Source organism: Sciurus carolinensis, chromosome 3 (assembly GCF_902686445.1).
Source record: "Sciurus carolinensis chromosome 3, mSciCar1.2, whole genome shotgun sequence".
In the NCBI taxonomy this organism is placed as follows: Eukaryota; Metazoa; Chordata; class Mammalia; order Rodentia; family Sciuridae; genus Sciurus; species Sciurus carolinensis.
In genome coordinates, this window is record NC_062215.1 from 64,151,119 (window position 1) to 64,164,674 (window position 13,556).

Consider the following 13,556-nt stretch of genomic DNA (forward strand, 5'->3'; position numbering starts at 1 on the left):
TCCCATGCCAGATGCTTACTACCTTTGTCTCTGTACCTTGTCAAGCCGCTAAGTGTAACTCCTCAAAGGTTCACAGTGATAGAGTTCTCAATAGTTCAGCCAGGTCTCATGGTTTGATGTTTTCCTCTAATATTCTGTTGGATTGACTTGATTGAATTCAGCATAAAGCCTTTCTCAAGGGTGTCGGGCAAGAACAGGTTCTGCCTAAACTTTAGCTGCATCCCTGGAGCCCTCAGGAGAGATTGATGTTGGTTGATAAAACTACCATGACAGTGTTCAGCTTCATGATATGAAGAGATGGGTTAGGGTACTGGGCATCCTATTTCTTGAGCCCTAAATTGGGCTAACATGTGCTACTTCCAAATATGAGAGATAATATAGACACTAGATAGGAATTCCATGTTTATTTCAATTTCATAGATGAAAAAAAAGGAATGATTTCAAATCAGGACTGAACAACTGCTATAGTTAAGGCTCTGGGGAAGATAATCTTCTCCAGGGCCTCTTCTTGCCTCCGAGTAGGTAAGGTATTAAATACCAGAGAGATCTCAGAGTAGCGGGACTAGGTCATGGAGGCCCTTGTAAATCACGGTTGAAATCATACATATTATCCCAGTGAAGTGGGACCATCAAAGAATTTGAAATAGGGGAGTGATTGGGTGAGATTTATAAAGGCTGCAAGAATTTTTATTACTCTCCGGAAGAAGAAAAATAATGACTCCAGGAAATTAACAGAAATCAAATCTACAGAGATAGTGTATCCTGAGTATCCCTGAGATCCCTAACTGTGATCCTGGCCTCACAAATCTACAGAGGAAAGCATAAGAGCAGAGATTTAGATCAGATAAATGGGTAGGTTTCCATGGGGAACTAAAACCTCTAACCCCAGTGGTCTTTTGATGGGGCTGGGGGAGAGGTGACATAGTTTGGAATATCCTGCCTGGAGATAGCATATCCCTCCCTCCCTGCTGTGGGTTTTAGGACTGTCCAGATCTGGGCCTTGCAGCCTGACCAGCACACAGCTGGCTGGGACTTTTCAGCATTGAGTGGCCAGCCAGATGTGTCAAAGTCAAAAAGAAGAGGAAGTGCTAAGGAAGCAGGCAGAGTCCAGCTCCAAACTTTCTCCCAGGGAGAGGAAATGGATGTTCAGGATGGCTATTCAACCTGACAGTATATTGGACCCAGAGGGAGCTGACAGTGGCAGGGTCAGACTCTGGCAGGATACACTGAACTTGGGTTCCAGGTCTTTCTTTACCCTGGGGCTAGTTGGGTTTGTGGCCAGGGATGAGTGGTGAGTGGGATGGAGCCTGTATGGAATCCAGGGAAAGATCTGGATTCATTCATTCCAGAAGCACACATTGAGCACTTGCTAATGTTAGCTGGCAAGTTAGACTGAACTCAGGGAACCAGGATTTAGAGGAGGAAGACAAGGGAAGGGTCTTTATCTTAAAACCAAAGGTTGTAATTCATTGCTATGTCTGTCTACTTTCTCCCAGGCTAACATTGCTTTTAACAGATGGAATTTTCTTCCTAAAGCATAAACCCCCTGGGTATTGTCACCAGCTCCCTGCTGAACCACAGCAAGGCCTCTGTGGGTCTCCAGACTTGGCATCCTAGATGCCATTTAGTTCTCTCTCTGTAGCCCAGGGATCATCCTGGCATCTCACATTTCCTAGCCACTTTCCTTTTCCGACTAGCTGCTGCTGTCCCATCCCTGGGGAGGTGGATGGTTTAGCTTTGGAGGTGCCAGTGGAATCCATGTTGCCGCTGGTATCCCTGAAACACTGGCTTGCTCTAGCCCCAAGGGGCAAGCCCAGCTGGTACCCAGAGGACTTCTTCCCTAGGCCTCAGCCTGGCAGATCTGGCAGAGGACATAGTAAAAACTCCATCCCCATGTGTCTCCCTGAAGTTATCTGGCAGTACAAGACACAGAGGACCAAGAAAAGCCCTTTCCCCAGCTGGGTGGTGGTGAGGACACATGCCACAAGCAGGGAGGAGCAGAGCCTCAGCATTTCTATCTTTCTGTGACAGACTCCATGAGTTGAAGTGGGATAGGGGCAGGGACTGCAGCTCTCTTGTGGCCCTCAGCCTCTATCTCTTTCTCTTCCTCCCACTCTGATTCCTGATACTTTTCTTGGCATCAATTCTAATCCCAGTTCTGCACCAAGAAAAGAGTCTTCTCAGGGCTGGGGTTATAGCTCAGTGGTAGAGCGCTTGTCTAGCATGTGTGAGGCACTGGGTTTGATCCTCAGCACCACATGAAAATAAATATATAAATAAAATAAAAGTATTGTGTCCATCTACAAATTAAAAAAGAAAGAGAAAGAAAGGAAAAAGAAAAGTCTTCTCACCTCCTGCAGGCTCCTGGTCAGGGTACCCTGCTGATGGTAACCCCACAGGAATAGCTTTTGGTGGCCACCCTGCCCATCAGACCATCCATCAACTGTGTCCACATGCTGTCCATTCCCAGGGAGTTCCGAGGGAGCTGACCAACTATCTGTTCTCTCCTACACACAGACGGGGGCCAGGGCCCCATGGTTGCTTTCAGCAGCCTGTTCCAAAGGCCCAGGGAGAGACAACCCTCAGAGTTTCCCTCTCACCAAGGAGTATAGAGAATGCTTGACTCACACCTTCTTCATGTGTCCCTGTAGATGAGGTTCTATGAGGAAAAGGGGTAAGCCACAGGGGTAGGATAGATTTGAGGCCTGACAAATTACTGAGAGAAGCAGCTCTTTCTTCTGCCATCTCTCCCTCCATCTACCTACTCATTTGTTGAGCACCTCCTGTGTGCTTGCTGCTCCAAGGAATGCATAGCCTAATGGGAGACAATGACAATGCCACTGTAGCAACTCAGTGACAGGGTCCAGGACAGGGTACCAAGGAGCACAGACAACAGGCTTCAACTACGGTGTTGAGAGTGGTCGGCAAAAGCTGACATCTGCATAGGAGTTGGGTGACAGGAGTCAGGAGGAAGTGGAAGACTGTGAGACCCATGCCAAGGCCTCAAGGTTGGAGAAAGAAGGGCCTATTTTGGGAGCAAGCCTGGAGGACAGTGTAAGGGGAGTGATGCTGAGAGAAGCAGCAGGAGAGAGAAGCAGAGGCTACTTAGGTCCCTTCGAGCTCTGCTGGGGAATTTGAACTTTAACCCAAGGGCCTCAAAGCCATTTCAGTAGCGGGTGACAGGAAAAGAGTTTAGAAAATCTCTTTGCCGGCTTCTGGAGAATGCTTGAGGACATAGCAGGAGTCACTTTAGGGAGGACTAATTGGGGAGGCTCTTGAAGTAATCCTAGGAGAATGGATGGCGGCCTCAGTGTGGGAAGAAGTGGAAGGAATGAACAGAAGTATTGGACTCTATCAACCGAGTCAGGCACTTAGTCTCAGTGACTGACTGATGTGGGAGCCGAGGGTGATAAGGGGTCAAGTCAACTGCCAGCTTGGTGCAGAGATGCTCCTTTTTCTTTGACTCCTCAGGGAAAGTTTCTGGGAGCATTTATGTTTGGATGAATTACTCTATGTTTGCTAATTGCCAAGTATTCCTGAGTCTGGTCAGGTCAGGGGAGGTATTGGTAAAGATGAGGATCATAAAACCCAGTCAGATCAAAAGTATATCCTCCAGTTAGTTCCATGAGTATGGGTGGGAAAGTCAAGTTCAATAGTCTTGGACTGGGGATTAGGGACTGGAAGAGAAGGAGGCTGGCCTCTTTTGTTTGTATCCTCAGTGGGCCCATCCTATAGGACAAGCAGATTGTCAAGGAGTGTAGGATGTTTCTTCTGGAAACATCAGAAAAGATCACCCACCTAAACCCTGGTCCATGTGGTTGTCCTCTCCACAAAAGGCCAGAGGAGACAGTCTGCATGGGCACCCTCCCCAGAAAGTACTGTCTCCCTACTTTTGAGAATGGGAGGAGGCAGGGTGTTTTAAAGAAAACCATGATTCCTTCACAGTCAAGCCTTGTTTCTGAAATCTGATGTTATTGCTTCTCCTCATGGACCATGGTGTTTGTAGTCAAGGACTCAGGTTCCTTAAAAGGTTAACTTGTCCACCCAACCCCTCCCCCTGCAACCCTCAGGAGAGTTTAGGAGTGGGTAGATTATAGTGGAAAGAGCCTGGGCTTTGAGTCCAGACCTGGTTTTTACCAAAATTAACTTTTCTGAACCTTCATGTACTCATTCCCTCAATAAACAGTTAACAAAGTCTGCTTAAGGACCAGGCACTGTGCTGGGCACTGGGGGATTAAATATATAAAATGTGATCTTTCCTTGAGAAAGCACAGGACTAAATAAAGACATGCATCTGGGCACATAGATGCTATCAGAGAAGTCGGTGCAGGCACATGGTGGGGCAGGAAGGAGGAAGTAGTTAGTTCTGCCTGGGGGTAGGGGTGGCAATTATGAGAGGCCTCCTAGCGGAGGTAACCTGTGATCCTTATAAAATGTTTTCCCTCCCATAGTTTGAGAAGGTTAAATTGAAGAAGGATGCACACTCAACTAACTCCTGTCAGGTATTTCTGAGGACAGAATTGGAGGCTAACAGGAAAGACTTACTCTGTGTACTATATTTTGTGTGTCTTTACTTAAGATAAGTATGTTTACGTAGTAGGTGAGATGACTTATGTGAGACTTTGGCAGGTGATATCTTAGAAAGAGCAGGACCCTTTCCCCTGCCCAGCCATCCTAGGAAGTTAATTTTGGGCTTCCTGGTGTTCTCCTGTCGTTGTCCGAGGAGGACCTGTTGCTTTTGTCTAAACTTTCTCTTTAGCTTTATCCTTTGAGATAGTCAGCTGAAGGAAGAGAGAGGATGCTGAGTGTGTCCTTTCCTTGTCTAGCTTTCTGGAGCCCAACAGGCTTGGTCATGGGTGGCCCTGCAGAAGATTGGCCAGTCAGGGTTGCCTGAATCTAAGAGAAGGGTAGGAGATCCTCCTTGCTGGCTGTTGTGGAAGCCTGGAGCCCTGGGTAGAAATGGTATGAGCCACATCTGCCTTGTTCCCAGGGTTCCTGGGTGCTGTCAGGAGTAGGCCTACACGATTCCAGGGAGACCCTGGAAAATGTACTGCTTCCAGGTCTGCCAAGCTTTCCTAGAGGCTTCTGATGGTGGCAGAGCTGCAGAGTGCTGCCCAGGCTCAGTGTTCTAGAATGCTTCTGTTCCTAATTTTACTTCAAATGATCCTTGGAGGGCTTTTTTGTTTTGTTTTGCTTTTGTTTTAAACAGGAAATTTTTATTTCATTTTGTGCCAAAGCTTCAGGCACCTCTGCATCAGAGAGTCTTGCAATGTGAGAGTTCTGGCTTGGGGGCTCTGTGTGGAACCCAAACTAAGTCCTTGTGGTAGTGTGGAGCCAGTGGAAAGGTGTCAAGGGTTCAAGAAGTGGTGGGTGAAAGATCTTTGGTCCCATTTTGGGAGTTATCTATCCAGGATTAGTGGAGCACATGGGACCAGCAGGGTAGAGCAGTTGGGCTAGGTCATTTCTGTTCTGCCAGGTCCCCCTTTTCTGACTTTGAAGGCACTATTCTGCCTTTTTCCCATTGAGATGGTAGACAAATAGCAACCCCAGACAGTTCTGGCCACCAGCCTGTGGGTGGTGGGCACAGTGCCCAGGCCACATTGAACTGGGTGTGGGTACATGTCCTGGTCACTGGATGTTTTTGCAGGCTCAGCTAGGAGCCCTGGCAAGGGGTTGGGGTCTTAAAGGTGGCCTTCTCTGGCCCTCTCCTGCCCTGGCCAGAACCCCTCCAGCCTGCCCTGATATCTCCCAGCTACCCTGCCCTCTGCCCTCTGCTTCCTTCTAATCTCTCTTATTTACATTGAAATGGTTCTGGAAAATACCAGATAGGCAAACACCCTGACTGGGGGTGGCTGAGGAGTGGGGTGAAGGGGAGTGTGTGGCGGGTGGGAACACAAGTATTTTAAAAATGCTGCAAATCTCTACAGCGTTTCCCAGAAACCACAAGCACGCGTTCTGCCTGCCAGCAGGGTTCCCGCCACCCTACTACACTGAGATGCTAGGCTGTCCTCACTGTGGCCCTGGTGGAAGGCAGCATCTGGGGTGGCAATGTAGTCCTGTGATCCAGATGGGGTGGCGGCGCCCCTGCTGCCCAGGCAGGCTGCCTGGGGCCTCCATTGTCAGACTGGGCAGCAGTATCTGCCCCAGGCATCCGGCTGCACTGTGGGCGCTGAGTATGCCAGTCAGGCACTGTTTTAACAGCCCCCCACCCCTTGCTGTGCAGTTTTGTGGGGGCAGCCAACTCTAGAGTCCTGCATGCTGTTTGGTAATAGCGTCTGTTCTGTTAAATACAGGGGACAGTGTCAGCAAAGCTTATTTTTTCAGTTGTTGGCTCTGGTTTGGTTGGGAAAGTATTTCCTTAGACCTGGGTCACCACTCTGGCTCCCTTAATCCCCTGCCATATGTCCCTCAGAATCAGGGCATGGTGTTCTGCCCTGGCGTGGCTGAGCTCCTGCTTTCCACAGACTCTGGCCAGGGAAGACTGAGGAGGGTTCTCTGTGTGGTGCCCCACACAGCGCAAAGCACACACATGCACCTGGGTGGCATTTAATGGCCTAGTTAAGATTCTACTGGGAAGTAGAATCTTGAGGAAAGAAGACATGGAAAGTAAAGGAAGATGAGACTCATGGCATGTGTTCATTGTACGTCAGGCACTGTACTAGATGTTTCACATGTTAACTCATTTAATTTTCCCAACAACCCTTTGCATTAGGTATTATAATAATCTCTGTTTCACAGATGAGGAAACTGAATTACCACCAGTCATTGTATTATGGGCTAAGGTTAAGCAATTTGTATAGAGTTGCATAGCTATTAAGTGACTTGTTAGGATTTGAACTCAGGCCATCAACTCTAAACTAGTGTGCTAAAGAGCGTGGAGGAAAGCAGTATGTGGATAGCCATATAAATCCACTGTCCAGCACAGACCTGGGCCCTTCTGATTCTTGCTGCCTGTAGTCACTAGAAGCCTCTTCATCTTGTCTTTCTTCTAGAAGGAAGAGGAAGCCAGGGATGACTGGCCTCACTTGCTCTGTGGACAGTATCCAGCAGAAGATTGTGATTGGTGCTTTTAGTATCTCCGGCGGGTCAGTCAGAGGAAGTGAGCCCAAGTAGCAGCATGCAGAATTCAATCTAGTGGGGGCTGGGAAACCCAGTAAAGGTGGCTAAGGGAAGCTTGAAGAGGGGATGACGCAGCTGCCTCAGCAGGTTTGCTGTGGTCCCCAAGGGGTGGAGAAGGGCACACAGAGTTGCCTCTTATGCAGCTTCCTTGCCAGATACTAGATCTAGCAGGCAGGGACATTGGCTCCCTCACCTTTTTTGCCCATACTGGCATGCTAGTACTGATCTCCATAGCACTTGGGATGGCCGGATCCCCATAGTGTCACTTCTGACCATGAGCAGTCTCCTCTGCATTGCACAAGGCTGTACACTGTTGTTCTTCTGTGTGCATTGTGGGGAAAAGGCAGAGGAGCAAAGTTGGCAGAGGGTTTAACAGGTGTTGGGTGTGCAACACAGAGTTCTTATCAGCTTCCATGGCGGAGCCCTGCCGCTCCTCTTGTCAATAGTGCTTTTCCCTGCCCACGTGCATACACACATGCACATTGGCCCCAGTTTGAATGTCACTTCCTTAGGGAAGCCTTCCCTGATCCTCTTAGTCCATATTATGTCCCCATCCTGGCAGCACCCATCCTTCTCCTTCATAGAAGTTGTGATTAATTACCTAATATTAGAACACTTCATGAGAGCAGTAGATATTTGTTGAAGGAAAGATGATTCTCTGTGAACTTGTTGCACATTCTCTCTCTGTTTAGTCTTCCTTATTCATTTCAGTTTTGGTTATTAGAACCCTCCCCTCTGACAGGCCCTGGTGACTGACTGCAGTATGTTACCATGTCCTGTCTCCACCACTGACTCTGTCTCCTATGTGCTTGGGGACTTGGCACACAGGAGTGCAGGAGAGTGCGTTCTATAAGCATCCAGGAGCAGAGGCCTGGGGAAGGCACCAGCTTGGGTGAGAAGGAGATTCAGGGTTACATGGGGGCCACACAGTGTCCGGTCCAGGGAACCTGAAGGAATGTGCCTGTCTGGCCACAGGTCTCTCAGGGTTGGAATGTGACCCTGCAGGGCTCAAGGCTTCCTCTTCCCTCCTGCTGCTTTCCCTGGACTGCCTTCCTGCTGGAATGTCAGCAGACTGGGAATTTTCATGACAAGAATCTTTCCCAGTCAGAGCAACAGATTCCAGCTGGAGCCTGGGGACAGCTCCCACATGGGTAGGGGCCACCAGAGAGGGCAGGGACTGGTACTAGGGCAGCTAGAACTGCTCTGTTTTGGGGGCCCAGGATAGATTCCATTTTCTACTGGGAGACGCAAATACCTCTCTCCCTCTTGGGACAGGTCAGGGGGAACCTGGGCTTCTGGCACTGAAGGGCTCAAGAGAAACTGTGTGAGGACTTGGAGATGAGAGACTCCACCTCTCTGAACAGAGACTGGCCATTTCCCACAAGGCCTCACTTCCTTCAACCCATTGGTAATCCAGGAAGAGGAGTTGCCTCAGATTCCATCCTCAGGTGGGGCCTGCCTGCCAGACCCAGGTTCTCTGGCCTATGGGGGCCACCAGGCCATGATAGGAGGTAGCACTGCTGAATTTGTCACACATATCTGTCCTCTAATCTGTGGGTCCCACAACATCTGTAGGGCCTGGCGCCTCTCTTAGTGTCCTTTCTGGCCCCTGTGCCTTTGCCCCCTGATCTCATTTTTTGCTGGCTCCTCCCTCTCATTCCCATTTCTTCAAGGAGCTGACTCACTTCCTTCTTCCCTCCCAACCTTCTCTCACTGCCAGGCCCTATGGCAAGCAGGGCAGGGCACTTCTAGTATGACTAGGAGGTCACTTCTAGCATGACTAGGAGGTTACCTCTGGCTTTGGAGCAGGAGAGGGCTGAAGACGAGGTGGGGAGCCATGGCTTTGGGCCATAGGGAGACCAGGTACCAAGATCCTGGAGCCTTTGTGCAGTCAGCGCATGTCAGGAAGCCTTGAGGAACACCTGTTCCATATCTTACTGTGGGCTTGGTCAGTGGAGGAGAAAGGTCTAAGGTGCTGTCCCTGTGATTAGGGAGTCTGTAGTTTCTCCAGAAGTAGACAGCTGTGAAAAGCTAGATCTTGGTGCTGGGTGGCATAGGCGAGAGTCCAAGCAATGACAGCACTGTCAGGCAGCATGAGACCATCATGATTCTCTGTGCCACCCAGTTTCATGCCCAGCCCCCTCACATGGAGGGGAAAGTATCTGGAGACCTCAGTGGAACCTTCCAGGGCACAGTGAAGTAGAAGGAGTAGATGGAGTAGATGCTCTCTCCTTGTATGAGTTCTTCCTGCTGGGGCCCTATCTCCTACTCCTCTTCACACTGCCTCTTCGCTTGTGGACTGGTTTGATTCTGGAGCTGATTATGAAGCCCTGACTTCAGAGTGGTAGAAGGCCTCCTCCATGACTGGGCTGGCATCTTCCACCTCGCCCTCCCCGGAGCTGTCCAAGCTGCAACAGCCTCTGTGCCTGGCACCAGGCCCTAGGGAATCCAGCTATGCTGAGCCTGGCACAGCCTTGCCTCCTTCTCAGTAGGCACCTAGGTTACCTAAAGGACACAGGCACAGGGTAAGGTCCAGTTCCCACTCATTTGGACATGCAAGGAGATTAGTAGAGGCAAGAGGGAAACTGGGCCCATGGCCTGAGAAGCCTTATGGGGGACTGCTGTGGTTTGACTTCCTGGAATCCAGTGACCAGCAAACATCCCTGTTCTCCTTAGAACTTGGCTTTGCCTGGAAGAGCCCTGGTGCACAACAGCCCGAGATTCTGGTCTCAGGATTTCTGAACAGTGACGGGAGTTTCTTGTTTAGGTGGGTGAATGGGGACAGGCAGGAATGGGGCCTAGGTTTGGAGAAGATGAAAGGTGTCAACCTGACCACCTCACCCAAACTGCCCTCGCCCTCCCTTGTGGGAGGTGAACCACACTGTGCAGGCACACAGATGCTGTCTGCATTTCTGCATTCCTCTTTACTTTCTCTATTTTTCCTTGCCTCTACCCATCATTACTTGACTTTGACCTGAGGAAGAAAACCATAGAAATGGGATCTGTGATAGGACATCCAGCTTAGGAATGGCCTGGGTGCCATACACATACCCACTGCAGAATCTAGACTGGTTCTTTTCTCTCAGACCCTCTCCAGAGCACTTCTACCACCAGTCTCCAGTCCTCCTAAGCAACCCTCACCTTCTCTGTCCAGGGGAAGGCTGGCTTCAAACCCAAAGATTTGATCTCTGGAAAGAAGAGGCTGAGTTTTCCTGCTTTAATCATGGCCTTGACTTTCCCACCCAGTCTGTCTTTCAACTAGTTTTCAGGCTTCTTTTCTGTGCCTCTAAAAGAGCGACCCATCCTCTAAAGGACCCCTACCTCATTCCCACCCATTCTCTTCAAAATGCCCAGTCTGTTGCTGTAGGAACAGATGCTTGGTAAACAGGAATTGAATGAAAGAGTTGGTTTTGGCTATAGGAAATGCTTTCTGCTCATTTAGGGAGGAGAAGGAGGTAGAAGGCAGCACAGGAAGAAGGGCCCAGAAGTCAAAAGCTGTGTTTAGTTGTCTGTATTGTCAATATATTGTTATGAGTTGGGTGGCACATAGATTCCAGCTGAACTGCCTGGTCCAAATGCTAACTTGGTTAGTGACCTTGGGCAAGTTATTTAATTTCTTTGGGCCTCATTTTCCTCATCTGTAAAATGAGAACTATAGTAATTCTTTCCTTCTAGGATTGTTCTAAGGATTAAATGAATCAATACATATAAAATCACTTATAACAGTCTCATAATAATGCCTCCTGAGTATGGTAGTACCCCTATCCACAGGGAACACATCCCAAGACCCTCAGTTGCTGCCTGAAACTGTGGATATCATGTTTTTCCTAAACATGCATATATATGATAAAGTTTAATATGTGTGAGGCACAGTAAGAGATTAACAGTAATACTAAGTATACTGTAGTAAAAGTTATTTAAAACTGATAAATTGCTTATTTCTGGAAATTTCTATTAAATATTTTTGGACTGAAATTGTAGCAAGTGGAAACATAAATAAGGGGGGACTACATAGGAGCTCCAAAGTGAGCATGATGGTCATCATTAATCCATCTCTGATACCTTGGGAAGCACTTGGTGCCTGGTAGCATGGACCATCTGCCCACAGGAATGCCGAAGGCCCTGTTACTGTTAATGACTCAGCTATGAGTCCTTTACTCTTGTCCTCAGGCTGGTGCTTTTGCTCAATGTGCCCTTAGGGTGGAGATAGAGAAACAGGCTCAAGCTTAACTCAGGGTGGCAAATCATCCCAGAGTAGCTTTGCCCTGAGTTTCCAATCTGGTCTCTCATTTGATGCCAGTTTTTCAAATTGTGCTGCTTTTTCTGTGACTTCCCTCAGTCAAATTCTTTGCTGATGCCAATACCTTTAGAGTGCCAGCCTTCTTTCTACTTATTTGTTTTCCAGTTGGACAAACTCACTCTGCATTTTTTTTTTTTTTTTTTTTTTTTTTTTTTTTGTGATCATTTCATCGATTCTGTTTCTTCACACTTGTCTTGCTCCTGGAAGCCCACCTAGGGTTAGGGTTAAGCAAGAATTGAGGTATAGAACAGAAAGACAACCCTGACCTGACAGTTCCTGGTTCTGTCCTCTGCTCCTTCCATCACATATATGAGCTCACCTGGACTCTCTTGTTGAATTTTCTAACTCAACAAAATCTCAGACTGAGTCCCTGGGATAGAGTGTGATAGTGGTCAGATCTATTTCTCTTGACTTATTCTCCCATGCATCCAGGCCTGGTGGGGCTTGTCTGAGCCTCTCTAGCTTGTTGCAGGTGCCCAGAGTCAGCGCTTCACTTCTTCCTCATTTGGTTTATCCAGTTGGCCATACAGAGAGGTGTCCAGTTATGGCCCTTATTGTCCCATGGAGGAACTCCTGGCATCTTGCCCTGGACAAGGTTTCAGAAGTCTTATTTACCCTTGAAAGTTCAGGATTCTGTTGGGACTTCTCTCTCTGGAGCGCCAATAGCTGATGAGTCCTACAGTGGATGCCAGGGAAACCCTCAGGCCACTACATTCCAGATGTCTTAGCCAGGCAAGGCCCAGAGACTGTAGAAACAAGGAACGATTGTGCAGCACTGAGGGGCTTTCTCCTGAGCCTGGGATGCCGTGGGGTGGGGGCAGGCTTCCATTTAGCCTTGCCTTTTTAGGCTTTGTGGCATGTGGCTTTCCAGCTGGGTATTAATTGCAACTTCAGTCCCCTCCCCCACTTCTTTTTGAGGCCTAGGAAATAAGACGTGGGACAAGGGTCTATGCAGTCTCTGGGCAGAGATGGTAGAGTATAGCAGGTAGTCAGGGCCACCACCTGAAGGAGACTTTGGCAAGAGTGACCAGGACAAACTAGAAGGGGGAACTTCTAGACCAGACCTATCTTACTGAACATACTGCAAAGATGGTAATGTTCAGAGGTCTGTACTGTCCAACTCAGTAGCCTTGAGTTACAAGTGGCTATTGAGCACTTGCAATATGGCTAATGTGACCAAGGAACAGTTCTGAAAATTTTGTTTTTTATTTACTGAGAAGTACCTCATTGCTTTGATCTAACTTCAATTAAACAGCCACCTCTGGCTACCATATTGAACAGTGTGGCTACATACAGGAAGGTTCAGCTCCTTCAGTGTTCCCCTGGAGATGCTGGGCTGGTGGCATTTCCCCTTCCTCTCAGGAAGGAAGGTTTGTCCTCTCTGGCAATTTCTCCACTTCACCAGCTTTGGAAACCTAATGCCCCAGGGCCAACCCCTGGCAGTGTGCCACCACAACTGGGGCAGTACCTCCCCACCTTGCCAAGCACGTCTTCTGAACACACAGGTGCTCACATGCCCATGGGTTTGGCGGGCTGTTGATGTGGGGGAGGAGGGCTGGTAGGCAAGGCAGGGGCTTTTGCTTCTTCCTGTTTCTATGGGGACTGAGTGGGTACTTTGTTTTTACTTCAAAGGTTTCTAGAAATAGGCCCAAAAAGGGACTCCAGAGGTGAATGCCCAGATCCTCCAATACTTAATGTTTCGGGGAACCTGAGGGGCTTCTAAAAGAGCCTGACTCTGAGAATAAGCAGCACAGGTCACCAGCTCTCACACCAAGTAAGACCTTTGGGTACCTAATTTAAATCAGTGTTGCCGCCCTTTGAACTGGTTTTCCTTTTTCTTCTGTGGAAATTGAGAAGAGTTGTCATTTATACAAAAAAGAGAACAATGCTTCATTATGCTCATACTCAAATGAGCCAGAGGGGTTGGGATGGCAATATAGTGTATGTGGAGCATTTAGTAGCCTAAGAAGTGACCCAAGTCTTGATGAGATTTGGGGCAGAGGTGTGGAGGGTTTTGGGAAACCATCCTCAAGGCTGGCCCTTGGCTTTGGACCTTTAAGGAGTTTGGCAAGAGGAGGCAGTTTGGAAATCCCCACTGGCCAGGAGGAAATTCCTAGCAGTTGAGTCCCCAGAGAGC

At 48.6% G+C, this 13,556-nt stretch overlaps 1 protein-coding gene across 15 annotated transcripts in view; it reads left to right on the forward strand.

Moving 5' to 3' along the window:
* Myo18a (myosin XVIIIA) overlaps window positions 1-13,556 on the forward strand; it is a 96,588-nt gene that overhangs the window by 11,531 nt on the left and 71,501 nt on the right. The gene's annotated exons all lie outside the window — the stretch shown is intronic.